The sequence below is a fragment of the Hyla sarda genome, chromosome 4 (genome assembly GCF_029499605.1).
Source record: "Hyla sarda isolate aHylSar1 chromosome 4, aHylSar1.hap1, whole genome shotgun sequence".
NCBI classification, from domain to species: domain Eukaryota; kingdom Metazoa; phylum Chordata; class Amphibia; order Anura; family Hylidae; genus Hyla; species Hyla sarda.
In genome coordinates, this window is record NC_079192.1 from 11,634,077 (window position 1) to 11,661,572 (window position 27,496).

Consider the following 27,496-nt stretch of genomic DNA (forward strand, 5'->3'; position numbering starts at 1 on the left):
GTCGCTGTTGTTATCACACCTATATAGTCACTGACCGCTGGGTGTCACTGTTGTTATCACACCTATACAGTCACTGACCACTGGGTGTCTCTGTTGTTATCACACCTATATAGTCACTGACCGCTGGGTGTCGCTGTTGTTATCACACCTATACAGTCACTGTCCGCTGGGTGTCGCTGTTGTTATCACACCTATACAGTCACTGTCCGCTGGGTGTCACTGTTGTTATCACACCTATACAGTCACTGACCGCTGGGTGTCACTGTTGTTATCACACCTATACAGTCACTGTCCGCTGGGTGTCACTGTTGTTATCACACCTATACAGTCACTGACCGCTGGGTGTCACTGTTGTTATCACACCTATATAGTCACTGACCGCTGGGTGTCACTGTTGTTATCACACCTATACAGTCACTGTCCGCTGGGTGTCTCTGTTGTTATCACACCTATACAGTCACTGTCCGCTGGGTGTCGCTGTTATCACACCTATACAGTCACTGACCGCTGGGTGTCACTGTTGCTATCACACCTATACAGTCACTGTCCGCTGGGTGTCACTGTTGCTATCACACCTATACAGTCACTGTCCGCTGGGTGTCACTGTTGTTATCACACCTATATAGTCACTGTCCGCTGGGTGTCACTGTTGTTATCACACCTATACAGTCACTGACCGCTGGGTGTCACTGTTGTTATCACACCTATATAGTCACTGACCGCTGGGTGTCTCTGTTGTTATCACACCTATACAGTCACTGTCCGCTGGGTGTCTCTGTTGTTATCACACCTATATAGTCACTGACCGCTGGGTGTCACTGTTGTTATCACACCTATACAGTCACTGACCGCTGGGTGTCACTGTTGTTATCACACCTATACAGTCACTGACCGCTGGGTGTCTCTGTTGTTATCACACCTATACAGTCACTGTCCGCTGGGTGTCTCTGTTGTTATCACACCTATATAGTCACTGACCGCTGGGTGTCACTGTTGTTATCACACCTATACAGTCACTGACCGCTGGGTGTCTCTGTTGTTATCACACCTATACAGTCACTGTCCGCTGGGTGTCACTGTTGTTATCACACCTATACAGTCACTGTCCGCTGGGTGTCACTGTTGTTATCACACCTATACAGTCACTGACCGCTGGGTGTCACTGTTGTTCTCACACCTATACAGTCACTGACCGCTGGGTGTCACTGTTGTTCTCACACCTATACAGTCACTGACCGCTGGGTGTCACTGTTGTTATCACACCTATACAGTCACTGTCCGCTGGGTGTCACTGTTGTTATCACACCTATACAGTCACTGTCCGCTGGGTGTCACTGTTGTTATCACACCTATACAGTCACTGACCGCTGGGTGTCACTGTTGTTATCACACCTATACAGTCACTGACCGCTGGGTGTCGCTGTTGTTATCACACCTATACAGTCACTGACCGCTGGGTGTCACTGTTGTTATCACACCTATACAGTCACTGACCGCTGGGTGTCTCTGTTGTTATCACACCTATACAGTCACTGTCCGCTGGGTGTCACTGTTGTTATCACACCTATACAGTCACTGACCGCTGGGTGTCACTGTTGCTATCACACCTATACAGTCACTGACCGCTGGGTGTCTCTGTTGTTATCACACCTATACAGTCACTGACCGCTGGGTGTCTCTGTTGTTATCACACCTATACAGTCACTGACCGCTGGGTGTCACTGTTGTTATCACACCTATACAGTCACTGACCGCTGGGTGTCTCTGTTGTTATCACACCTATACAGTCACTGACCGCTGGGTGTCTCTGTTGTTATCACACCTATACAGTCACTGTCCGCTGGGTGTCACTGTTGTTATCACACCTATACAGTCACTGACCTCGCTGGGTGTCTCTGTTGTTATCACACCTATACAATCACTGACCGCTGGGTGTCACTGTTGTTATCACACCTATACAGTCACTGACCGCTGGGTGTCTCTGTTGTTATCACACCTATACAGTCACTGACCGCTGGGTGTCACTGTTGTTATCACACATATACAGTCACTGACCGCTGGGTGTCACTGTTGCTATCACACCTATACAGTCACTGTCCGCTGGGTGTCACTGTTGTTATCACACCTATACAGTCACTGTCCGCTGGGTGTCACTGTTGTTATCACACCTATACAGTCACTGTCCGCTGGGTGTCACTGTTGTTATCACACCTATACAGTCACTGTCCGCTGGGTGTCACTGTTGTTATCACACCTATACAGTCACTGACCGCTGGGTGTCACTGTTGTTATCACACCTATACAGTCACTGACCGCTGGGTGTCTCTGTTGTTATCACACCTATACAGTCACTGACCGCTGGGTGTCGCTGTTGTTATCACACCTATACAGTCACTGACCGCTGGGTGTCTCTGTTGTTATCACACCTATACAGTCACTGACCGCTGGGTGTCGCTGTTGTTATCACACCTATACAGTCACTGACCGCTGGGTGTCACTGTTGTTATCACACCTATACAGTCACTGACCGCTGGGTGTCACTGTTGTTATCACACCTATACAGTCACTGACCGCTGGGTGTCACTGTTGCTGGCGCACAAATAAAGTCTAGTCCTGCATTAGGTGGAGGCGGGGCTTAATGACAGCTGACCAATCGAACCTAGAGAAAAAATTTAGGCGAGGAAAAAAATAATTTACCTACCAGCCGCAGCCAATAAGAATCCAGCAGGTGGCAAAGGCGCTAAATGACATCACGTGCATATCGCCAATAAAAATCGAAGGAAGGCGGAGTTTCAAATGCGGCTTCACCAATCAACGGGCGCAGATGCGGCTTCTACCAATCATCGCTGAGGTGAATCTAGGACGTCAGAAAAGTGAAAAGAAGGAAAGTGAAAGTAGGCGTGGCAATGACGTCATTGTGTTTCTGTCAACCTGACCAATTGGTGTGGCCCACGCGGACCCGGGCTGGTCAGTGATTGGTTGATGTGCTGAGAACCCGGATGTGTCTCGTGGAATGGCTGTCAGACGTGTACGTGACATCCGGAAGCGGAAGTGCTGGTGTTGTCTGTGTACAGGGGATGTGTAGTGCTGAGCGGTGACCGGGCTGAGCTGCAGGTACAAGGGGGGTATGTGTGAGGTGGGTTATGGACAGTAGGGGGGGGTGGTATGTGAGGTGGGTTATGGACAGTAGGGGGGGGTGTATGTGAGGTGGGTTATGGACAGTAGGGGGGGGTGTATGTGAGGTGGGTTATGGACAGTAGGGGGGGGTGTATGTGAGGTGGGTTATGGACAGTAGGGGGGGGGTGTATGTGAGGTGGGTTATGGACAGTAGGGGGGGTGTATGTGAGGTGGGTTATGGACAGTAGGGGGGGTGTATGTGAGGTGGGTTATGGACAGTAGGGGGGGGGGGTGTATGTGAGGTGGGTTATGGACAGTAGGGGGGGTGTATGTGAGGTGGGTTATGGACAGTAGGGGGGTGTATGTGAGGTGGGTTATGGACAGTAGGGGGGGTGTATGTGAGGTGGGTTATGGACAGTAGGGGGGGTGTATGTGAGGTGGGTTATGGACAGTAGGGGGCGGTGTATGTGAGGTGGGTTATGGACAGTAGGGGGGGTGTATGTGAGGTGGGTTATGGACAGTAGGGGGGGTGTATGTGAGGTGGGTTATGGACAGTAGGGGGCGGTGTATGTGAGGTGGGTTATGGACAGTAGGGGGGGTGTATGTGAGGTGGGTTATGGACAGTAGGGGGGTGTATGTGAGGTGGGTTATGGACAGTAGGGGGGGTGTATGTGAGGTGGGTTATGGACAGTAGGGGGCGGTGTATGTGAGGTGGGTTATGGACAGTAGGGGGGGGTGTATGTGAGGTGGGTTATGGACAGTAGGGGTGGTGTAATGTGAGGTGGGTTATGGACAGTAGGGGGCGGTGTATGTGAGGTGGGTTATGGACAGTAGGGGGGGTGTATGTGAGGTGGGTTATGGACAGTGGGGGGGGGTTGTATGTGAGGTGGGTTATGGACAGTAGGGGGGTGTATGTGAGGTGGGTTATGGACAGTAGGGGGCGGTGTATGTGAGGTGGGTTATGGACAGTAGGGGGGGTGTATGTGAGGTGGGTTATGGACAGTAGGGGGGGGGGTGTATGTGAGGTGGGTTATGGACAGTAGGGGGCGGTGTATGTGAGGTGGGTTATGGACAGTAGGGGGGGTGTATGTGAGGTGGGTTATGGACAGTAGGGGGGGGTGTATGTGAGGTGGGTTATGGACAGTAGGGGGCGGTGTATGTGAGGTGGGTTATGGACAGTAGGGGGCGGTGTATGTGAGGTGGGTTATGGACAGTAGGGGCGGTGTATGTGAGGTGGGTTATGGACAGTAGGGGGGGGTGTATGTGAGGTGGGTTATGGACAGTAGGGGGCGGTGTATGTGAGGTGGGTTATGGACAGTAGGGGGGGTGTATGTGAGGTGGGTTATGGACAGTAGGGGGGGGGTGTATGTGAGGTGGGTTATGGACAGTAGGGGGATGTATGTGAGGTGGGTTATGGACAGTAGGGGGGGGGGGTGTATGTGAGGTGGGTTATGGACAGTGGGGGCGGTGTATGTGAGGTGGGTTATGGACAGTAGGGGGTGTATGTGAGGTGGGTTATGGACAGTAGGGGGGGTGTATGTGAGGTGGGTTATGGACAGTAGGGGGTGGTGTATGTGAGGTGGGTTATGGACAGTAGGGGGGGGTGTATGTGAGGTGGGTTATGGACAGTAGGGGGGGGTGTATGTGAGGTGGGTTATGGACAGTAGGGGGGGGTGTATGTGAGGTGGGTTATGGACAGTAGGGGGGTGTATGTGAGGTGGGTTATAGACAGTAGGGGGGTGTATGTGAGGTGGGTTATGGACAGTAGGGGGGGGGTGTATGTGAGGTGGGTTATAGACAGTAGGGGGCGGGGTTTGTGAGGAGGTGGTTATGGACAGTAGGGGGCGGTGTATGTGAGGTGGGTTATGGACAGTAGGGGGGGTGTATGTGAGGTGGGTTATGGACAGTAGGGGGCACTGTATGTGAGGTGGGTTATGGACAGTAGGGGGGGTGTATGTGAGGTGGGTTATGGACAGTAGGGGGGGGGGGTGTATGTGAGGTGGGTTATGGACAGTAGGGGGGGGGTGTATGTGAGGTGGGTTATGGACAGTAGGGGGGGTGTATGTGAGGTGGGTTATGGACAATAGGGGGGGGTGTATGTGAGGTGGGTTATGGACAGTAGGGGGGGGTGTATGTGAGGTGGGTTATGGACAGTAGGGGGGGTGTATGTGAGGTGGTTATGGACAGTAGGGGGGGTGTATGTGAGGTGGGTTATGGGACAGTAGGGGGGGGGGTGTATGTGAGGTGGGTTATGGACAGTAGGGGGGGGGTGTATGTGAGGTGGGTTATGGACAGTATGGGGAGTGTATGTGAGGTGGGTTATGGACAGTAGGGGGGGGGGGTGTATGTGAGGTGGGTTATGGACAGTAGGGGGGGGGTGTATGTGAGGTGGGTTATGGACAGTAGGCGGTGTATGTGAGGGTGGGTTATGGACAGTAGGGGGTGGTGTATGTGAGGTGGGTTATGGACAGTAGGGGGGGGGGGTGTATGTGAGGTGGGTTATGGACAGTAGGGGGCGGTGTATGTGAGGTGGGTTATGGACGAGTAGGGGGGGTGTATGTGAGGTGGGTTATGGACAGTATGGGGGGGGTGTATGTGAGGTGGGTTATGGACAGTAGGGGGGGGGGGTGTATGTGAGGTGGGTTATGGACAGTAGGGGGGGTGTATGTGAGGTGGGTTATGGACAGTGGGGGGTGTATGTGAGGTGGGTTATGGACAGTAGGGGGGGTGTATGTGAGGTGGATATGGACAGTAGGGGGGGGGTGTATGTGAGGTGGGTTATGGACAGTAGGGGGGGTGTATGTGAGGTGGGTTATGGACAGTAGGGGGGGTGTATGTGAGGTGGGTTATGGACAGTAGGGGGCGGTGTATGTGAGGTGGGTTATGGACAGTAGGGGGGGTGTATGTGAGGTGGGTTATGGACAGTGGGGGGGTGTATGTGAGGTGGGTTATGGACAGTAGGGGGCGGTGTATGTGAGGTGGGTTATGGACAGTAGGAGGCGGTGTATGTGAGGTGGGTTATGGACAGTAGGGGGCGGTGTATGTGAGGTGGGTTATGGACAGTAGGGGGCGGTGTATGTGAGGTGGGTTATGGACAGTAGGGGGCGGTGTATGTGAGGTGGGTTATGGACAGTAGGGGGCGGTGTATGTGAGGTGGGTTATGGACAGTAGGGGGGTGTATGTGAGGTGGGTTATGGACAGTAGGGGGGGGTGTATGTGAGGTGGGTTATGGACAGTAGGGGGGTGTATGTGAGGTGGGTTATGGACAGTAGGGGGGTGTATGTGAGGTGGGTTATGGACAGTAGGGGGGTGTATGTGAGGTGGGTTATGGACAGTAGGGGGGGGTGTATGTGAGGTGGGTTATGGACAGTAGGGGGGGGTATGTGAGGTGGTTATGGACAGTAGGGGGCGGTGTATGTGAGTGTGGTTATGGACAGTGGGGGTGGTGTATGTGAGGTGGGTTATGGACAGTAGGGGGGGGGTGTATGTGAGGTGGGTTATGGACAGTTGGGGGGGGGGGGTGTATGTGAGGTGGGTTATGGACAGTAGGGGGCGGTGTATGTGAGGTGGGTTATGGACAGTTGGGGGGGGGGGGTGTATGTGAGGTGGGTTATGGACAGTAGGGTGGTGTATGTGAGGTGGGTTATGGACAGTGGGGGGGGGGGTGTATGTGAGGTGGGTTATGGACAGTGGGGGGGGTGTATGTGAGGTGGGTTATGGACAGTGGGGGGGGGGGGGTGTATGTGAGGTGGGTTATGGACAGTAGGGGGGGTGTATGTGAGGTGGGTAATGGACAGTAGGGTGGTGTATGTGAGGTGGGTTATGGACAGTAGGGGGGGTGTATGTGAGGTGGGTAATGGACAGTAGGGTGGTGTATGTGAGGTGGGTTATGGACAGTAGGGGGGTGTATGTGAGGTTGGTTATGGACAGTAGGGGGGGGTGTATGTGAGGTGGATATGGACAGTAGGGGGCACTGTATGTGAGGTGGGTTATGGACAGTAGGGGGGGGTGTATGTGAGGTGGGTTATGGACAGTAGGGGGGGTGTATGTGAGGTGGGTTATGGACAGTAGGGGGGTGTATGTGAGGTGGGTTATGGACAGTAGGGGGGGTGTATGTGAGGTGGGTTTGGACAGTAAGGGGGGGGGTGTATGTGAGGTGGGTTATTGACAGTAGGGGGGGGTGTATGTGAGGTGGGTTATTGACAGTAGGGGGGGGTGTATGTGAGGTGGGTTATGGACAGTGGGGGGGGGTGTATGTGAGGTGGGTTATGGACAGTGGGGGGGGGGTATGTGAGGTGGGTTATGGACAGTGGGGGGGGGTGTATGTGAGGTGGGTTATGGACAGTGGGGGGGGTGTATGTGAGGTGGGTTATGGACAGTAGGGGGGGGGGTGTATGTGAGGTGGGTTATGGACAGTAGGGGGGGTGTATGTGAGGTGGGTTATGGACAGTAGGGGGGGGGTGTATGTGAGGTGGGTTATGGACAGTAGGGGGGGGGGGTGTATGTGAGGTGGGTTATGGACAGTAGGGGGCGGTGTATGTGAGGTGGGTTATGGACAGTGGGGGGGGGGTGTATGTGAGGTGGGTTATGGACAGTGGGGGGGGGTGTATGTGAGGTGGGTTATGGACAGTGGGGGGGGGTGTATGTGAGGTGGGTTATGGACAGTAGGGTGGTGTATGTGAGGTGGGTTATGGACAGTAGGGGGGGTGTATGTGAGGTGGGTAATGGACAGTAGGGTGGTGTATGTGAGGTGGGTTATGGACAGTAGGGTGGTGTATGTGAGGTGGGTTATGGACAGTAGGGGGGGTGTATGTGAGGTGGGTAATGGACAGTAGGGTGGTGTATGTGAGGTGGGTTATGGACAGTAGGGGGGTGTATGTGAGGTGGGTTATGGACAGTAGGGGGGGGGGGTGTATGTGAGGTGGATATGGACAGTAGGGGGCACTGTATGTGAGGTGGGTTATGGACAGTAGGGGGGGGGGTGTATGTGAGGTGGGTTATGGACAGTAGGGGCGGTGTATGTTAGGTGGGTTATGGACAGTAGGGGGGGGTGTATGTGAGGTGGGTTAAGGACAGTAGGGGGGGGGTGTATGTGAGGTGGATTTGGACAGTAGGGGGCGGTGTATGTGAGGTGGGTTATGGACAGTAGGGGGGGTGTATGTGAGGTGGGTTATGGACAGTATGGGGGGGGGGTGTATGTGAGGTGGGTTATGGACAGTAGGGGGCGGTGTATGTGAGGTGGGTTATGGACAGTAGGGGGCGGTGTATGTGAGGTGTGTTATGGACAGTAGGGGGGGTGTATGTGAGGTGGGTTATGGACAGTAGGGGGGGGTATGTGAGGTGGGTTATGGACAGTAGGGGGGGTGTTATGTGAGGTGGGTTATGGACAGTAGGGGGGGGGTGTATGTGAGGTGGATATGGACAGTAGGGGGGGTGTATGTGAGGTGGGTTATGGACAGTAGGGGGGGGTGTATGTGAGGTGGGTTATGGACAGTATGGGGGGGGTGTATGTGAGGTGGGGTTATGGACAGTATGGGGGGGGTGTATGTGAGGTGGGTTATGGACAGTAGGGGGGGTGTATGTGAGGTGGGTTTATGGACAGTAGGGGGGTGTATGTGAGGTGGGTTATGGACAGTAGGGGGGGTGTATGTGAGGTGGGTTATGGACAGTAGGGGGGGTGTATGTGAGGTGGTTATGGACAGTAGGGGGGGTGTATGTGAGGTGGGTTATGGACAGTGGGGGGGTGTATGTGAGGTGGGTTATGGACAGTGGGGGGCGTTGTATGTGAGGTGGTTATGGACAGTGGGGGGGGGGTATGTGAGGTGGGGTTATGGACAGTGGGGGGTGTATGTGAGGTGGGTTATGGACAGTGGGGGGTGTATGTGAGGTGGGTTATGACAGTGGGGGGTGTATGTGAGGTGGGTTATGGACAGTAGGGGGGGGGTGTATGTGAGGTGGGTTATGGACAGTAGGGGGCGTTGTATGTGAGGAGGGTTATGGACAGTAGGGGGGGGGGGTGTATGTGAGGTGGGTTATGGACAGTAGGGGGCGTTGTATGTGAGGAGGGTTATGGACAGTAGGGGGGGGGGTGTATGTGAGGTGGGTTATGGACAGTAGGGGGTGTATGTGAGGTGGGTTATGGACAGTAGGGGGGTGTATGTGAGGTGGGTTATGGACAGTAGGGGCGCTGTATGTGGGGTTCAGTGGGCAGCAGGGACACTGTATGTGGGGTGCAGGTGGCAGCAGGGGGCACTGTATGTGAGGTGCAGGGGCAGCAGGGGACACTGTATGTGGGGTGCAGGGGGTGCTGTATGTGGGTGCAGGGGGCAGCTGGGGGCACTGTATGTGGGGTGCAGGGGGCGCTGTATGTGGGGTGCAGTGTGGCAGCAGGGGGCGCTGTATGTGGGGTGCAGTGGGCAGCAGGGGGCACTGTATGTGGGGTGCAGTGGGCAGCAGGGGCACTGTATGTGGGGTGCAGGGGGCGCTGTATGTGGGGGTGCTGGGGGCACTGTATGTGGGGTGCAGGGGGCGCTGTATGTGGGGTGCAAGGGGCAGCAGGGGACACTGTATGTGGGGTGCAGGGGGCAGCTGGGGGCAGTGTATGTGGGGTGCAGGGGGCGCTGTATGTGGGGTGCAGTGGGCAGCAGGGGGCACTGTATGTGAGGTGCAGGGGGCGCTGTATGTGGGGTGCAGTGGGCAGCAGGGGGCACTGTATGTGGGGTGCAGGGGGCGCTGTATGTGAGGTGCAGGGGACACTGTATGTGGGGTGCTGGGGGCGCTGTATGTGGGGTGCAGGGGGTAGCTGGGGGCGCTGTATGTGGGGTGCAGTGGGCAGCAGGGGGCGCTGTATGTGGGGTGCAGTGGGCAGCAGGGGGGCACTGTATGTGGGGTGCAGGGGGCACTGTATGTGAGGTGCAGGGGGCAGCAGGGGGCACTGTATGTGGGGTGCAGGGGGCAGCAGGGGACACTGTATGTGGGGTGCAGGGGGCAGTGTATGTGGGGTGCAGGGGGCGCTGTATGTGGGGTGCAGTGGGCAGCAGGGGGTGCTTTATGTGGGGTGCAGCAGTTGCAGCAGGGGGCACTGTATGTGGGGTGCAGGGGGCTCTGTATGTGGGGTGCAGTGGGCAGCAGGGGGCGCTTTATGTGGGGTGCAGTGGGCAGCAGGGGGCGCTGTATGTGGGGTGCAGTGGGCAGCGGGGGGCGCTGTATGTGGGGGTGCAGTGGGCAGCAGGGGGCGCTGTATGTGGGGTGCAGTGGGCAGCAGGGGACGCTGTATGTGGGGTGCAGTGGACAGCAGGGGGCACTGTATGTGGGTTGCAGTGGACAGCAGGGGGCACTGTATGTGGGGTGCAGGGGGCGCTGTATGTGAGGTGCAGTGGGCAGCAGGGGGCGTTGTATGTGGGGGTGCAGGGGGCAGCAGGGGGCGCTGTATGTGAGGTGCAGGGGGCACTGTATGTAAGGTGCAGGGGGCACTACATCTCCCACAATGCCGTACACACTACATGTTATGATGATGGTGACTGTGTCCCCCCCAGGTGCAGCAGAGAGGTCTGAGACATGGACAGAGCGCGGCGCGGTGTTAGCGGGGTCTTCTCCTCCCTCTCCCTCCTCTGTGTCATCCTGGACCTGCAGCTGGACGGTGAGTGATCATCCACTTCTCATATACACCTGTCCCCATGACAACACTTCCTGCACTGCAGCCTTGTCATAGGGACACAGGATCACAATCACCATCCACACATACGTGACAGATGTGGAGGGTGAGACGCATCTACATGGGTTCCTACGACTAGACTGGGGCGCAGTGCCAGGAAGAGTTGTCGTGGGGACCCTGGAGCAGGTGTCAGGACTGTCACTTCTGGTGATTTATATATCCTTCTCCTGGTGATATACAATCCCGGAGGCATCAGATGTTTGCGTATGTTTGATGTGAACTCTCTGCTCTGTCGTCTAAAGCCAAACTTCCTGTTCCCCTGATCCGGACGCTCTTGCTGGGGCTTCAGCCAACTCTATCTCCCTCCCTCATGAGAAGGGTTCAGGGGTGTGGAAATATAAAAAAAGGGACTAAAGCGGAACACAATCTACTTGTCTTTTCAAGAAAATCCACTCGTCCTGGTAGATAAAATAATTTAAACCAAAATAGTCTGATCCCCCCCCTCCTCCCCCCCCACTAGACCACCAGGGATGGTTATAAGATCCCTTTAGACACTGCTGTCAACTTAGAGGGTGATCTTATGTGCCGGGATCTGTTATTTTTATCGGAACCATTTATGTTCAGAGGTAAATTTCTCATATGAAGTGACCAAAAATGAGCAATTCTGGACAATTTTTTACATTTACACCGTTCACCGTACGGTTTAATTAACGTAATATTTTAATAGCCTGGACATTTCCATACGCAGCGATAACACTTTTTGTACATTATTTTTATTTAAAGGAGTAGTCCAGTGGTGAACAACTTATCCCCTATCCTAAGGATAGGGGATAAGTTGCAGATCGCGGGGGGGGGTCCGACCGCTGGGGCCCCCCGCGATCTCCTGTATGGAGCCCCGACAGCCCACGGGAAGGGGGGCGTGTCGACCTCCGCACGAAGCGGCGGCTGACACGCCCCCTCAATACACCTCTATGGCAGAGCCGAAGCGCTGCCTTCTGCAATCTCCGGCTCTGCCATTGAGATGTATTGAGGGGGCGTGACGGCCGCCGCTCGTGCGAGGGTCGACATCCGCTATCTGGCCAGAGAGCCTGGCCCCCGTACAGAGAGATCGCAGGGGGCCCCAGCGGTCGGACCCCCCCCGTGATCTCACACTATCCCCTATCCTTAGGATAGGGGATAAGTTTTTCACCACTGGACTACCCCTTTAAAGAAAATTGGAAACTTATATTAGGAAAGGGGCTTATTCACATATTAACTAACACAAGCTAGAGGGCACTGCTGTGGAGAGAGACCTATTATGTCAGCATGTACTGTGGAGGCTAGCGTTCTGTCACTGAGGCAACGCGGAGTCCTGATGCCTTTGGGTCCGGAGGTGCTGGAAACCAAGAAACCAGAAGTCACTCAATAGCTTACATAGAAAGACAAAAAGGTACCTGCACTCACCACAAGGAAACAGCAGACCGACTTCTATGGCGTCTCGGACAGATCCGACTTCAGGCTGACAACAGGGCGCTCAGAGTGGAGGCGACTGACGGCAAAGTTTCGCGCAGACTGCGCTTCTTCCGGCCTCGTAAGAGGGCACTGCTGGGCACTGCAAAGTTTCGCGCAGACTGCGCTTCTTCCGGCCTCGTAAGAGGCCGGAAGAAGCGCAGTCTGCGCGAAACTTTGCCGTCAGTCGCCTCCACTCTGAGCGCCCTGTTGTCAGCCTGAAGTCGGATCTGTCCGAGACGCCATAGAAGTCGGTCTGCTGTTTCCTTGTGGTGAGTGCAGGAACCTTTTTGTCTTTCTGTGTATGCTTATTCACATATATACGCACTTTTAAAAACATTTTAATCACTATTTTTTTAGTCTTCATAGTGACTTATATATGGAGTCTTTTGATTGGGTAACAGTGAACAGCGCTGTGTTACTGGGGGTGCGTTCTGCTTCTCCAGTTTGTGTGGTGCATTTTATTTACTCTAATTTATGTGTCAGAAAATGCTTGCATTTAGTTACTAGATAACTACAACTCCCAGCATGCCCTGATACAGCCTATTGTTGTGTGAGTGTTGCAGCATGTTGCACTGTATAGTAGTACAGTTAAGGTTATTGTGTAGCATGCTGGGAGTTGTAGTTTTAGTTCGGACGTGTTTGCGTGCATCCGTGGGGCGCTTGGTCGGCGGGCGAGTATGAAGGGGGCGGGATTCTGGTGGTGCGATTTAGTGCGGGTGGCCAGAAGCCACTAAAAATGAAAAAAATTAGATAGCATAACTGGCGGCAGCAGCGTCGGGCGATAGGATTTCCACATCCCTGGGGTTATAGTTAAGACGTAGTTGGTGGATAATAGAGATGACTGAATTCCTAGCTAGAGTGTACACAGTAAGTCAATTACAGGATGTACAGGGGACAGGATGTTGGGTTAAAGACCAGCAGAGCAGAAGGAAAGCAGGAAAGACCTCAGAAGGTCAATGGAGCCTTCTGTCTGCTGTGGGGGGTCACCACTTAAAGGGTTTGTCCAACAATAAAGCCTGTTGTCAATTTTCTAAAAAATGTATGCTTTTCTTCTGCTCTGTTGTCTTCAGCCCCCCCCCCCCTTCCTGTCTTATCTACATCCTGTAACAGACTTCCTGTTCCTGTGTACACTTTAGCCAGGAATTTAGCCAGGAATGATTGGTTGCTATGGGCAACTGGTCGATTTTTCCTCTGCACTGGTCTTAATAAATCTCTGCCATTGTGTTTTTTGGTGATTCTGGTGATTACATTCCTCTGTTTTCTGCAGGGTCACTGGCAGCCGGCCAGGCGGAGGTGGAGAGTCACCTGGAAATGGGCCGGAAGCTTCTGGCAGCAGGACAACTGGCCGAGGCGCTATCCCATTACCACTCTGCAGTGGGTGAGTACAGGGGGGGGGGGTGGAGTCACAAGGGGGAGTACAGGGGGGGTAGTCACAAGGGGGAGTACAGGGGGGGGGGTAGTCACAAGGGGGAGTACAGGGGGGGGTGTCACAAGGGGGAGTACAGGGGGGGGGGGTGTCACAAGGGGGAGTACAGGGGGGGGGGGGGGGTGTCACAAGGGGGAGTACAGGGGGGGGGGTGTCACAAGGGGGAGTACAGGGGGGGGTGTCACAAGGGGGAGTACAGGGGGGGGGTGTCACAAGGGGGAGTACAGGGGGGGGGGGTAGTCACAAGGGGGAGTACAGGGGGGGGGTAGTCACAAGGGGAGTACAGGGGGGGGGTAGTCACAAGGGGGAGTACAGGGGGGGGGGGTAGTCACAAGGGGGAGTACAGGGGGGGGTAGTCACAAGGGGGAGTACAGGGGGGGGGGGTAGTCACAAGGGGGAGTACAGGGGGGGGGTAGTCACAAGGGGGAGTACAGGGGGGGGGTAGTCACAAGGGGGAGTACAGGGGGGGGGGGTAGTCACAAGGGGGAGTACAGGGGGGGGGGGTAGTCACAAGGGGGAGTACAGGGGGGGGGGTAGTCACAAGGGGGAGTACAGGGGGGGGGGTAGTCACAAGGGGGAGTACAGGGGGGGGGGGTAGTCACAAGGGGGAGTACAGGGGGGGGGGGGGTAGTCACAAGGGGGAGTACAGGGGGGGGGGGTAGTCACAAGGGGGAGTACAGGGGGGGGGTGTCACAAGGGGGAGTGGGGGGGGTAGTCACAAGGGGGAGTACAGGGGGGGGGGTTGTCACAAGGGGGAGTACAGGGGGGGGGGGTTGTCACAAGGGGGAGTACAGGGGGGGGGGGTGTCACAAGGGGGAGTACAGGGGGGGGGGGGGTCACAAGGGGGAGTACAGGGGGGGGGTGTCACAAGGGGGAGTACAGGGGGGGGGGTGTCACAAGGGGGAGTACAGGGGGGGGGGTGTCACAAGGGGGAGTACAGGGGGGGGGGTGTCACAAGGGGGAGTACAGGGGGGGGGGTGTCACAAGGGGGAGTACAGGGGGGGGGTGTCACAAGGGGGAGTACAGGGGGGGGTGTCACAAGGGGGAGTACAGGGGGGGGGTAGTCGCAAGGGGGAGTACAGGGGGGGGGGTAGTCGCAAGGGGAGTACAGGGGGGGGGGTAGTCGCAAGGGGGAGTACAGGGGGGGGGGTAGTCGCAAGGGGGAGTACAGGGGGGGGGTAGTCGCAAGGGGGAGTACAGGGGGGGGGTAGTCGCAAGGGGGAGTACAGGGGGGGGGTAGTCGCAAGGGGGAGTACAGGGGGGGGGGAAGTCGCAAGGGGGAGTACAGGGGGGGGGAAGTCGCAAGGGGAGTACAGGGGGGGGGGTAGTCGCAAGGGGGAGTACAGGGGGGGGGTAGTCGCAAGGGGGAGTACAGGGGGGGGGTAGTCGCAAGGGGGAGTACAGGGGGGGGGTAGTCGCAAGGGGGAGTACAGGGGGGGGGGGTAAGTCGCAAGGGGGAGTACAGGGGGGGGGGTAGTCGCAAGGGGGAGTACAGGGGGGGGGGGTAGTCGCAAGGGGGAGTACAGGGGGGGGGGTAGTCGCAAGGGGGAGTACAGGGGGGGGGGTAGTCGCAAGGGGGAGTACAGGGGGGGGGGGTAGTCGCAAGGGGAGTACAGGGGGGGGGGGGTAGTCGCAAGGGGGAGTACAGGGGGGGGGGTAGTCGCAAGGGGGAGTACAGGGGGGGGGGTAGTCGCAAGGGGGAGTACAGGGGGGGGGGGTAGTCGCAAGGGGGGAGTACAGGGGGGGGGGTAGTCGCAAGGGGGAGTACAGGGGGGGGGGGTAGTCGCAAGGGGGAGTACAGGGGGGGGGGTAGTCGCAAGGGGGAGTACGGGGGGGGGGGGTAGTCGCAAGGGGGAGTACGGGGGGGGGGGTAGTCGCAAGGGGGAGTACGGGGGGGGGGGGTAGTCGCAAGGGGGAGTACGGGGGGGGGGGTAGTCGCAAGGGGGAGTACGGGGGGGGGGGTAGTCGCAAGGGGAGTACGGGGGGGGGGGGGTAGTCGCAAGGGGGAGTACAGGGGGGGGGGGTAGTCGCAAGGGGGAGTACAGGGGGGGGGGTAGTCGCAAGGGGGAGTACAGGGGGGGGGGGTAGTCGCAAGGGGGAGTACAGGGGGGGGGGGGTAGTCGCAAGGGGGAGTACAGGGGGGGGGGGTAGTCACAAGGGGGAGTACGGGGGGGTAGTCACGGGGCGGTGTAGTCACAAGGGGGGGGTACAGGCGGGCGAGGATAAATTAGGGAATCGCTGGTATGTGGACACTGTCAGTCATAGGAACTGTCCGGCTGCTGCAGTTCAGAGATTACACACTAGGGGGCAGCGCTTCCCTCCACAACCATCATTATCATGTGCTGACACAGCAGAGCTCATCCTGCAGACGAGTGGTAACAGTGGAGGATACAGATAAACTCCAGTCACATCCAGAGCTGCGTTTACAATTCTCCCTTTATATCATGTTTTATGGTTTATATAAATCCAAGAGCTGCGTTCAGAGTTCTGTTCTATCATCTTCCAGATGGAGACCCCAAAAATTACCTGACCTATTACAAGCGAGCGACCGTGTACCTGGCCATGGGGAAGTTTAAGTCGGCGCTGCCGGATCTCAGCAAAGCCATCGACCTGAAGCCGGACTTCATGGCTGTGAGTGACCGCTGCTTAGAGTAAAATAAATATATAGTTGTCATTGTTGTTCTAGCGCAGCTCCAGATGGGGCAGCGCTGAGTCCTATATCATTCTGTTATATGGAGAATATTTATCCCCTTTTGCGTTGTGGAATTATTAGGGCTGCAGTACTCTTCCCTGCCTGTAGGAGTGCTGTAGAGATAGTGATTATGATCAGGCTGGTGATTTCGATGCTCTTGTCCTGCAGGCCAGACTACAGCGGTTGGGAACATCCTTTTGAAGCAGGGGGACACGCAAGAGGCCAAAGAGGATTTCCAGATGGTGGTGAGTGCGCCCCCTTGTGTTTGGGCACCTAGGGAACAGATCACGATCTAGGTCACATGACTGATGCAGTTAGTGGTGCAAATGCCGCATCTCCCACAATGTGAGACAGTAAAGTACATTGTAGATGCGTAACCAGCAGAGAGAGAGCCTGCAGAGCTGCCTATAGGAAATCACTCAAACTCCAATCCCTACCAGAGCTGCAATCACAATTCTGTTCTTATACTGTAGTCACATCCAGAGCTGCAATCACGAATTCTGTTCTTATACTGTAGTCACATCCAGAGCTGCAATCACAATTCTGTTCTTATACTGTAGTCACATCCAGAGCTGCAATCACAATTCTGTTCTTATACTGTAGTCACATCCAGAGCTGCAATCACAATTCTGTTCTTATACTTATACTGTAGTCACATCCAGAGCTGCAATCACAATTCTGTTCTTATACTGTAGTCACATCCAGAGCTGCAATCACAATTCTGTTTCTTATACTGTAGTCACATCCAGAGCTGCAATCACAATTCTGTTCTTATACTTTATACTGTAGTCACATCCAGAGCTGCAATCACAATTCTGTTCTTATACTGTAGTCACATCCAGAGCTGCAATCACAATTCTGTTCTTATACTGTAGTCACATCCAGAGCTGCAATCACAATTCTGTTCTTATACTGTAGTCACATCCAGAGCTGCAATCACAATTCTGTTCTTATACTGTAGTCACATCCAGAGCTGCAATCACAATTCTGTTCTTATACTTTATACTGTGGTAACATCCAAAGCTGCAATCACAATTCTGTTCTTATACTGTAGTCACATCCAGAGCTGCAATCACAATTCTGTTCTTATACTGTAGTCACATCCAGAGCTGCAATCACAATTCTGTTCTTATACTGTAGTCACATCCAGAGCTGCAATCACAATTCTGTTCTTATACTTTATACTGTGGTAACATCCAAAGCTGCAATCACAATTCTGTTCTTATACTGTAGTCACATCCAGAGCTGCAATCACAATTCTGTTCTTATACTGTAGTCACATCCAGAGCTGCAAATCACAATTCTGTTCTTATACTTTATACTGTGGTAACATCCAAAGCTGCAATCACAATTCTGTTCTTATACTTTATACTGTAGTCACATCCAGAGCTGCAATCACAATTCTGTTCTTATACTTTATACTGTAGTCACATCCAGAGCTGCAATCACAATTCTGTTCTTATACTTTATACTGTAGTCACATCCAGAGCTGCAATCACAATTCTGTTCTTATACTTTATACTGTAGTCACATCCAGAGCTGCAATCACAATTCTGTTCTTATACTGGTAGTCACATCCAAAGCTGCAATCACAATTCTGTTCTTATACTTTATACTGTAGTCACATCCAGAGCTGCAATCACAATTCTGTTCTTATACTGTAGTCACATACAAAGCTGCAATCACAATTCTGTTCTTATACTTTATACTGTAGTCACATCCAGATCTGCAATCACAATTCTGTTCTTATACTGTAGTCACATCCAAAGCTGCAGTCACAATTCTGTTCTTATACTTTATACTGTAGTCACACCCAGAGCTGCTTTCACAATTCTTTTATTATACTTTATACTGTAGTCACATCCAGAGCTGCAATCACAATTCTGTTCTTATACTTTATTCTGTAGTCACATCCAGAGCTGCAATCACAATTCTGTCCTTATACTTTAAAACAGTGTTTCCCAAACAGGGTGTCTCCAGCTGTTGTAAAACTACAACATCCAGCATGCCCGGACAGCCAACGGCATGCTGGGAGCTGTAGTTTTGCAACTGCTGGAGGCACCCTGGTTGGGAAAGATTGGTGAAGTAGCGTCATCTTGTTTTCCCCATCAGCTGGCGAGCAGCCCCTCCAATGAAGAAGCCAGGAGCCAGCTGGAGCGGGCCCGCGAGGTGGAGGCCCATAGAGACGAGGCCTGGAGGGCTTACAACCAGGACGATTATGTGGGGGCCGTCAGCTGGCTGGAGAAGGTGGTGGAGGTAAGTACATCTGTGGCTGTAGGCGTCCTCCCCTCCGGGCCCTCCGTACCCCTTATCGCTGGTGTTCCTGTCTCTCCTAGTATTCCCCTTGGGACCCCAGCATGCGGGAGCTGCGCTCAGAGTGTCACCTGCACAATGGAGACCTGACCAAGTCCATCCAGGACCTGAAGCCGACCACCAAACTGCGCAACGACAACCGCTCCGCCTTCCTGAAGCTCAGCAAGCTCTACTACATGATGGGCGAGCACGAGGAGAGCCTGAGGTCAGGGGGTCAGGTTATACCCTAGAGGGCCTGTGTGGTGTCATTTGTTTAGTATCTGATGAGGTCAAATGTCTGACTCTGTGCTGACCTGCTCCAGTCCCCCATATAAGGACAGAAGTCATCTCTTATACCCCATATAAAGACTATAGACAGACGTCATCCTCTTATACCCCATATAAAGACTATAGACAGACGTCATCTCTTATACCCCATATAAAGACTATAGACAGACGTCATCTCTTATACCCCATATAAAGACTAGAGACAGACGTCATCTCTTATACCCCCATATAAAGACTATAGACAGACTCTTATACCCCATATAAAGACTATAGACAGATGTCATCTCTTATACCCCATATAAAGACTATAGACAGACGTCATCTCTTATAACCCATATAAAGACTATAGACAGACGTCATCTCTTATAACCCCATATAAAGACTATAGACAGACGTCATCTCTTATACCCCATATAAAGACTATAGACAGACGTCATCTCTTATAACCCCATATAAAGACTATAGACAGACGTCATCTCTTATACCCCATATAAAGACTATAGACAGACGTCATCTCTTATAACCCATATAAAGACTATAGACAGACGTCATCTCTTATAACCCCATATAAAGACTATAGACAGACGTCATCTCTTATATCCTCATATAAAGACTATAGACAGACATCATCTCTTATAACCCCATATAAAGACTATAGACAGACGTCCTCTCTTATACCCCATATAAAGACTATAGACAGACGTCATCTCTTATACCCCATATAAATACTATAGACAGACGTCATCTCTTATACCCCATATAAAGACTATAGACAGACGTCCTCTCTTATATCCCATATAAAGACTATAGACAGACGTCATCTCTTATAACCCCATATAAAGACTATAGACAGACGTCATCTCTTATATCCCCATATAAGGACAGACGTCATCTCTTATACCCCATATAAAGACTATAGACAGACGTCATCTCTTATATCCCATATAAAGACTATAGACAGACGTCATCTCTTATATCCTCATATAAAGACTATAGACAGACGTCATCTCTTATACCCCATATAAAGACTATAGACAGACGTCATCTCTTATATCCTCATATAAAGACTATAGACAGACGTCATCTCTTATATCCTCATATAAAGACTATAGACAGACGTCATCTCTTATACCCCATATAAAGACTATAGACAGACGTCATCTCTTATATCCCATATAAAGACTATAGACAGACGTCATCTCTTATATCCTCATATAAAGACTATAGACAGACGTCATCTCTTATACCCCATATAAGGACAGACGTCATCTCTTATACCCCATATAAAGACTAAAGACAGACGTCATCTCTTATACCCCATATAAAGACTATAGACAGATGTCATCTCTTATATCCCATATAAAGACTATAGACAGACGTCATCTCTTATATCCTCATATAAAGACTATAGACAGACGTCATCTCTTATACCCCATATAAGGACTATAGACAGACGTCATCTCTTATACCCCATATAAGGAACTATAGACAGACGTCATCTCTTATACCCCATATAACGACTATAGACAGACGTCATCTCTTATACCCCATATAAGGACTATAGACAGACGTCATCTCTTATACCCCATATAAGGACTATAGACAGACGTCATCTCTTATACCCCATATAAGGACTATAGACAGACGTCATCTCTTATACCCATATAAAGACTATAGACAGACGTCATCTCTTATACCCCATATAACGACTATAGACAGACGTCATCTCTTATATTTTACAATGTCAGAGGATCAGAATGGAAAGTCTCATTGTAGATGGTGGAGGACGATCTGGATGATGTATTCCTTTAAGCCCTTACATCTCTGATGACCCCAGGACATGGTGACCCCACAGTAATGGATGTTGGGAGTTCTTCTCCCCATTCTATGGCCTCACTATGTGCTTTGTCCCCTGCAGTCAAGTGCGGGAATGTCTGAAGTTGGATCAGGACGATAAGGATTGTTATTCCCATTATAAACAAGTGAAGAAACTGTCCAGAAACTGGAGTCCGCAGAAGAACTCATCCGAGACCAGAGGTAAGTGTCCCCCACCTTAGGCCAGTGTTTACCAACCAGGGCGGCCTCTGGTTGTTACACAGTTAAAGGGGTTATCCAGGAAAAAACTTTTATATATATATAAACTGGCTCCAGAAAGTTAAACGGATTTGTAAATTATTTCTATTAAAAAATCTTAATCCTTTCAGTACTTATGAGCTTCTGAAGTTAAGGTTATTATTTTCTGTCTAAGTGCTCTCTGATGACACGTGTTTCTCGGGAACAGCCCAGTTTAGAATAGGTTTGCTATGGGGATTTGCTTCTAAACTGGGCAGTTCCCGAGACAGGTGTCATCAGAGAGCACTTAGACAGAAAAGAACAACTTAACTTCATCAGCTCATAAGTACTGAAAGGATTAAGATTTTTTAATAGAAGTAATTTACAAATCCGTTTAATATATATATATATATATAATAATATATAATATAATAAAGTTTTTTCCTGGATAACCCCTTTAAGTACCCCAAATAGACGACTGTTCACACACATACCAAGGTTTAAAAGGGTATTCCGGCTTTATACATCTTATCCCCTATGCAAAAGTAAGACCCCCCACCCCACGATCTCGGTGCAGCCCCCGACATTCTGTGCTGGGAGCTGCCTCTGAAATGGAGACGTGACGGCCACACCTCCTAGTGATGTCACACCACGCCCCCTCCATTCATGTCTATGGGAGGGGGCGTGACTTCCGCCACGCCCCCTCCCATAGACATGATTGGAGGGGACATGGTGTGACATCACTAGGAGGCGTGGCCTTGACATCACGTCTCCGTCTCGGAAGCAGCGCCTGGTATGTATTTACCAGGTAACATGGCGGGTGCTTCCTCTGCAGATATGAAGCCGCTGTAGAGAAGTTTGAAGCAGCGATGAAGACCGAGCCAGATCTGGAAATTTACAGCAAAAGAGCAAAGGAGAGAATATGTCACTGTCTGTCCAAGGTGCGTGCACTTACCTCCCTCACTCCCTACAGAGGAGCCAATAACTCCGCCCCCTGGGGGCAGAAACCTTCTGCTTACAGCTCAGTACATAGTGTAACCCCCCCCTATTGTCCTTGTCCTCCAGAGTCAGCACACAGAGGCAGCCATTAATGTTTGTACAGAGGCTCTGAAGAGAGACCCTCACAATCCTCATGTGCTGAAAGACCGGGCGGAGGTCTACATCCTGAATGAGGAGTACGAGAAAGGTCCGTCCAGGAGCGCTACATGTGCCGCAGCTATTACTGTTACTGCTCCCTCCTCAATGTCTTCTTCTTTCTCACTCCCTTCCTCTCTCATCTGTTCCACCTCCTCTGTTCCTTCCTCCTCTCACTCCCTTCCTCTTTGTTCCTTCCTCCTCCTCTTCTCCCTCCCTTCCTCTCCATGTCTGTTCCTTCCTCCTCTCACTCCCTTCCTCTCTCTTCCTTCCTTCCTCCTCTCACTCTCTTCCCTTTTTTTTCCTCCTCTCATTCCCTCCCTCTTTCTTTCTTCCTTCCTTCCTCCTCTCGCTCTCTTCCTCTCTTTCTTCCTTCCTTCCTCCTCTCGCTCTCTTCCTCTCTTTCTTTCTTTCTTCCTTCCTCCTCTCGCTCTCTTCCTCTCTTTCTTTCTTCCTTTCTCCTCTCACTCCCATCCTCTCTCTTCCTTCCTTCCTCCTCTCACTCTCTTCCTCTCACTCTCTTCCTTCCTCCTCTCACTCTCTTCCTTCCTTCCTCCTCTCACTCCCTTCCTCTCGCTTCCCTTTTTTCCTCCTCTCCCTCCCTTCCTCTCTCTTCCTTCCTTCCTCCTCTCACTCTCTTCCCTTTTTTTTCCTCCTCTCATTCCCTCCCTCTTTCTTTCTTCCTTCCTTCCTCCTCTCGCTCTCTTCCTCTCTTTCTTTCTTCCTCCCTCCTCTCGCTCTCTTCCTCTCTTTCTTTCTTCCTTTCTCCTCTCACTCCCATCCTCTCCCTTCCTTCCTTCCTCCTCTCACTCTCTTCCTTCCTCCTCTCACTCTCTTCCTCTCTTCCTTCCTTCCTCCTCTCTCTTCCTTCCTCCTCTCACTCTCTTCCTCTCTCTTCCTTCCTTCCTCCTCACTCCCTTCCTCCTCACTCCCTTCCTCTCTCTTCCTTCCTTCCTCCTCTCACTCCCTTCCTCTCTGTTCCTTCCTCCTCCTCCTCCTCTCACTCCCTTCCTCTCTGTTCCTTCCTCCTCCTCCTCTCACTCCATTCTTCTCTGTTCCTTCCTCCTCCTCTCGCTCCCTTCCTCCTCCTCCTCCTCTCGCTCCCTTCCTCCTCCTCCTCCTCCTCCTCTCGCTCCCTTCCTCCTCCTCCTCCTCCTCTCGCTCCCTTCCTCCTCCTCCTCTCGCTCCCTTCCTCCTCCTCTCGCTCCCTTCCTCCTCCTCCTCTCGCTCCCTTCCTCCTCCTCCTCCTCTCGCTCCCTTCCTCCTCCTCCTCCTCCTCCCGCTCCCTTCCTCCTCCTCCTCCTCTCGCTCCCTTCCTCCTCCTCCTCCTCTCGCTCCCTTCCTCCTCCTCCTCCTCTCGCTCCCTTCCTCCTCCTCCTCCTCTCGCTCCCTTCCTCCTCCTCCTCCTCTCGCTCCCTTCCTCCTCCTCCTCCTCTCGCTCCCTTCCTCCTCCTCCTCCTCTCGCTCCCTTCTTCCTCCTCCTCTCGCTCCCTTCTTCCTCCTCCTCTCGCTCCCTTCCTCCTCCTCCTCTCGCTCCCTTCCTCCTCCTCCTCCTCTCGCTCCCTTCCTCCTCCTCCTCCTCTCGCTCCCTTCCTCCTCCTCCTCTCGCTCCCTTCCTCCTCCTCTCGCTCCCTTCCTCCTCCTCCTCCTCCTCCTCTCGCTCCCTTCCTCCTCCTCCTCCTCCTCTCGCTCCCTTCCACCTCCTCCTCCTCCTCTCGCTCCCTTCCTCCTCCTCCTCCTCCTCTCGCTCCCTTCCTCCTCCTCCTCCTCCTCTCGCTCCCTTCCTCCTCCTCCTCCTCCTCCTCTTGCTCCCTTCCTCTGTTCTCTCCTCCTCCTCTCATTCCCTTCCTCTCTGTTCTCTCCTCCTCTCGCTCCCTTCCTCTCTGTTCTCTCCTCCTCCCGCTCCCTTCCTCTGTTCTCTCCTCCTCCTCTCACTCCCTTCCTCTCTGTTCTCTCCTCCTCCTCTCACTCCCTTCCTCTCTGTTCTCTCCTCCTCCTCTCACTCCCTTCCTCTCTGTTCTCTCCTCCTCCTCCCACTCCCTTCCTCTCTGTTCCTTCCTCCTCCTCCTCTCGCTCCCTTCCTCTCTGTTCTCTCCTCCTCCTCTCACTCCCTTCCTCTCTGTTCCTTCCTCCTCCTCCTCCTCCTCCTCTCACTCCCTTCCTCTCTGTTCTCTCCTCCTCCTCCTCTCACTCCCTTCCTCTCTGTTCCTTCCTCCTCCTCCTCCTCCTCTCACTCCCTTCCTCTCTCTTTTCCTTCCTCCTCCTCCCACTCCCTTCCTCTCTGTTCCTTCCTCCTCTCGCTCCCTTCCTCTCTGTTCTCTCCTCCTCCTCCTCCTCTCTCTCCCTTCCTCTCTGTTCTCTCCTCCTCCTCCTCTCACTCCCTTCCTCTCTCTTTTCCTTCCTCCTCCTCCTCCTCCCACTCCCTTCCTCTCTGTTCCTTCCTCCTCTCGCTCCCTTCCTCTCTGTTCTCTCCTCCTCCTCCTCTCTCTCCCTTCCTCTCTGTTCCTTCCTCCTCCTCCTCCTCTCACTCCCTCTCTCTTTTCCTTCCTCCTCCTCCTCTCGCTCCCTTCCTCTCTGTTCTCTCCTCCTCCTCTCACTCCCTTCCTCTCTGTTCCTTCCTCCTCCTCCTCCTCTCACTCCCTTCCTCTCTGTTCTCTCCTCCTCCTCCTCTCACTCCCTTCCTCTCTGTTCCTTCCTCCTCCTCCTCTCACTCCCTTCCTCTCTCTTTTCCTACCTCCTCCTCCCACTCCCTTCCTCTCTGTTCCTTCCTCCTCTCGCTCCCTTCCTCTCTGTTCTCTCCTCCTCCTCCTCTCTCTCCCTTCCTCTCTGTTCCTTCCTCCTCCTCCTCCTCTCACTCCCTCTCTCTTTTTCCTTCCTCCTCCTCCTCCCACTCCCTTCCTCTCTGTTCCTTCCTCCTCCTCCTCTCGCTCCCTTCCTCTCTGTTCTCTCCTCCTCCTCTCACTCCCTTCCTCTCTGTTCCTTCCTCCTCCTCCTCCTCTCACTCCCTTCCTCTCTGTTCTCTCCTCCTCCTCCTCTCACTCCCTTCCTCTCTGTTCCTTCCTCCTCCTCCTCCTCCTCTCACTCCCTTCCTCTCTCTTTTCCTACCTCCTCCTCCTCCCACTCCCTTCCTCTCTGTTCCTTCCTCCTCTCGCTCCCTTCCTCTCTGTTCTCTCCTCCTCCTCCTCTCTCTCCCTTCCTCTCTGTTCTCTCCTCCTCCTCCTCCTCTCACTCCCTTCCTCTCTGTTCCTTCCTCCTCCTCCTCCTCCTCTCGCTCCCTTCCTCTCATCTCTATCTTCCTCCCTCTCTTTGCTCTTTTCTGGTTCTCTAACTCCCTTCCTTCTTTTCTCCATCTCACTTTTATATCTGTGCTGACTCCTCCTCAGTTTCTGTCCCTATCAGTAACCTGCTCTCTCTTCTCTTTTGGCAGCGGTAGAAGATTTCCAGCAAGCGAAGGAGCTGGACGGAGAAAATGAGGAGATCAATCAGGGTCTGGACAGAGCACAGAAACTACTAAAACAGTCCCGGAAAAGAGATTATTACAAAATCCTGGGAGTCAAGAGGTAACTAAAAGCTTTACTGGTGACATTACCATGGCCTGTGACTTATAAAGGGTATCAAGATGACAATATGGCGACTTCCTTACAGAAACGCCAATAAGCAGGAAGTAATCAAGGCGTATAGAAAGCTGGCACAACAATGGCATCCGGACAACTTCCAGTCAGAGGAGGAGAAGAGGGAAGCAGAGAAGAAATTCATTGATATCGCAGCAGCCAAAGAAGTGTTAACAGACCCAGGTACCTCTGTCATAGAAATATCATTAATACTGCCCCCTATGTACAAGAATATAACTGCTATAATACGATCTCCTATGTACAAGAATATAACTACTATAATACTGCCCCTTATACAAGAATATAACTACTATAATACTGCTCCTATATACAAGAATATAACTACTATAATACTGCTCCTATATACAAGAATATAATTACTATAATACTGCTCCTATATACAAGAATATAACTACTATAATACTGCTCCTATATACAAGAATATAACTACTATAATACTGCCTCCTATATACAAGAATATAACTACTATAATACTGCCTCCTATATACAAGAATATAACTACTATAATACTGCTCTTATATACAAGAATATAACTACTATAATACTGCCCCTATATACAAGAATATAACTACTATAATACTGCCTCCTATGTACAAGAATATAACTACTATAATACTGCTCCTATATACAAGAATATAACTACTATAATACTGCTCCTATATACAAGAATATAACTACTATAATACTGCTCCTATATACAAGAATATATCTACTATAATACTGCTCCTATATACAAGAATATAACTACTATAATACTGCTCCTATATACAAGAATATAATTACTATAATACTGCTCCTATATACAAGAATATAACTACTATAATACTGCTCCTATATACAAGAATATAACTACTATAATACTGCCTCCTATATACAAGAATATAACTACTATAATACTGCCTCCTATATACAAGAATATAACTACTATAATACTGCTCTTATATACAAGAATATAACTACTATAATACTGCCCCTATATACAAGAATATAACTACTATAATACTGCCTCCTATGTACAAGAATATAACTACTATAATACTGCTCCTATATACAAGAATATAACTACTATAATACTGCTCCTATATACAAGAATATAACTACTATAATACTGCTCCTATATACAAGAATATATCTACTATAATACTGCCTCCTATATACAAGAATATAACTACTATAATACTGCCTCCTATATACAAGAATATAACCCTGTGTAACCCCTTTTACAATTTTCAGAAATGCGGCAGAAGGTGGATGCTGGAGAAGATCCACTGGATCCCGAGAATCAGCAGGGCTCCGGACACCACCAACAATGGCCTTTTGAGTTTAACCCCTTCAGCTCAGGAAACTTTCACTTCAAATTTAACTTTAACTGAGCCTTGAGAAGCCTTGAAGTGGGTGACGGGGACTGAGTCACGTTACATACCGCCATCTGCTGGTCACCTCTGTAAGGACCTCATCATCATCATGTAGACAGTTTACAGCCATGGGGGATGGGCAGCGTTATTCGCCATGGTCGCGGTCAGTACGGTTTGTGGTCAGATCTGACCTTCTATTTATCACAGTGATTACGGGGGTCGTGCCCCTCGCACACTCAGCAGAGCGCTCGTTCATGGACACGTGATGCAGGATGGAGCCGCTCCTCCTGAAAGTGAATAGAAAGAGAAACTCCAGGGTGGGGGAGGGAATCAGATGTATAATAAAATATATCTATAATTTTA

At 52.0% G+C, this 27,496-nt stretch overlaps 1 pseudogene; it reads left to right on the forward strand.

Annotated features, from left to right (window-relative positions):
• Window positions 1-2,964: 2,964 nt before the first annotated feature.
• On the forward strand, window positions 2,965-27,496 carry LOC130367545 (dnaJ homolog subfamily C member 3-like; annotated as a pseudogene).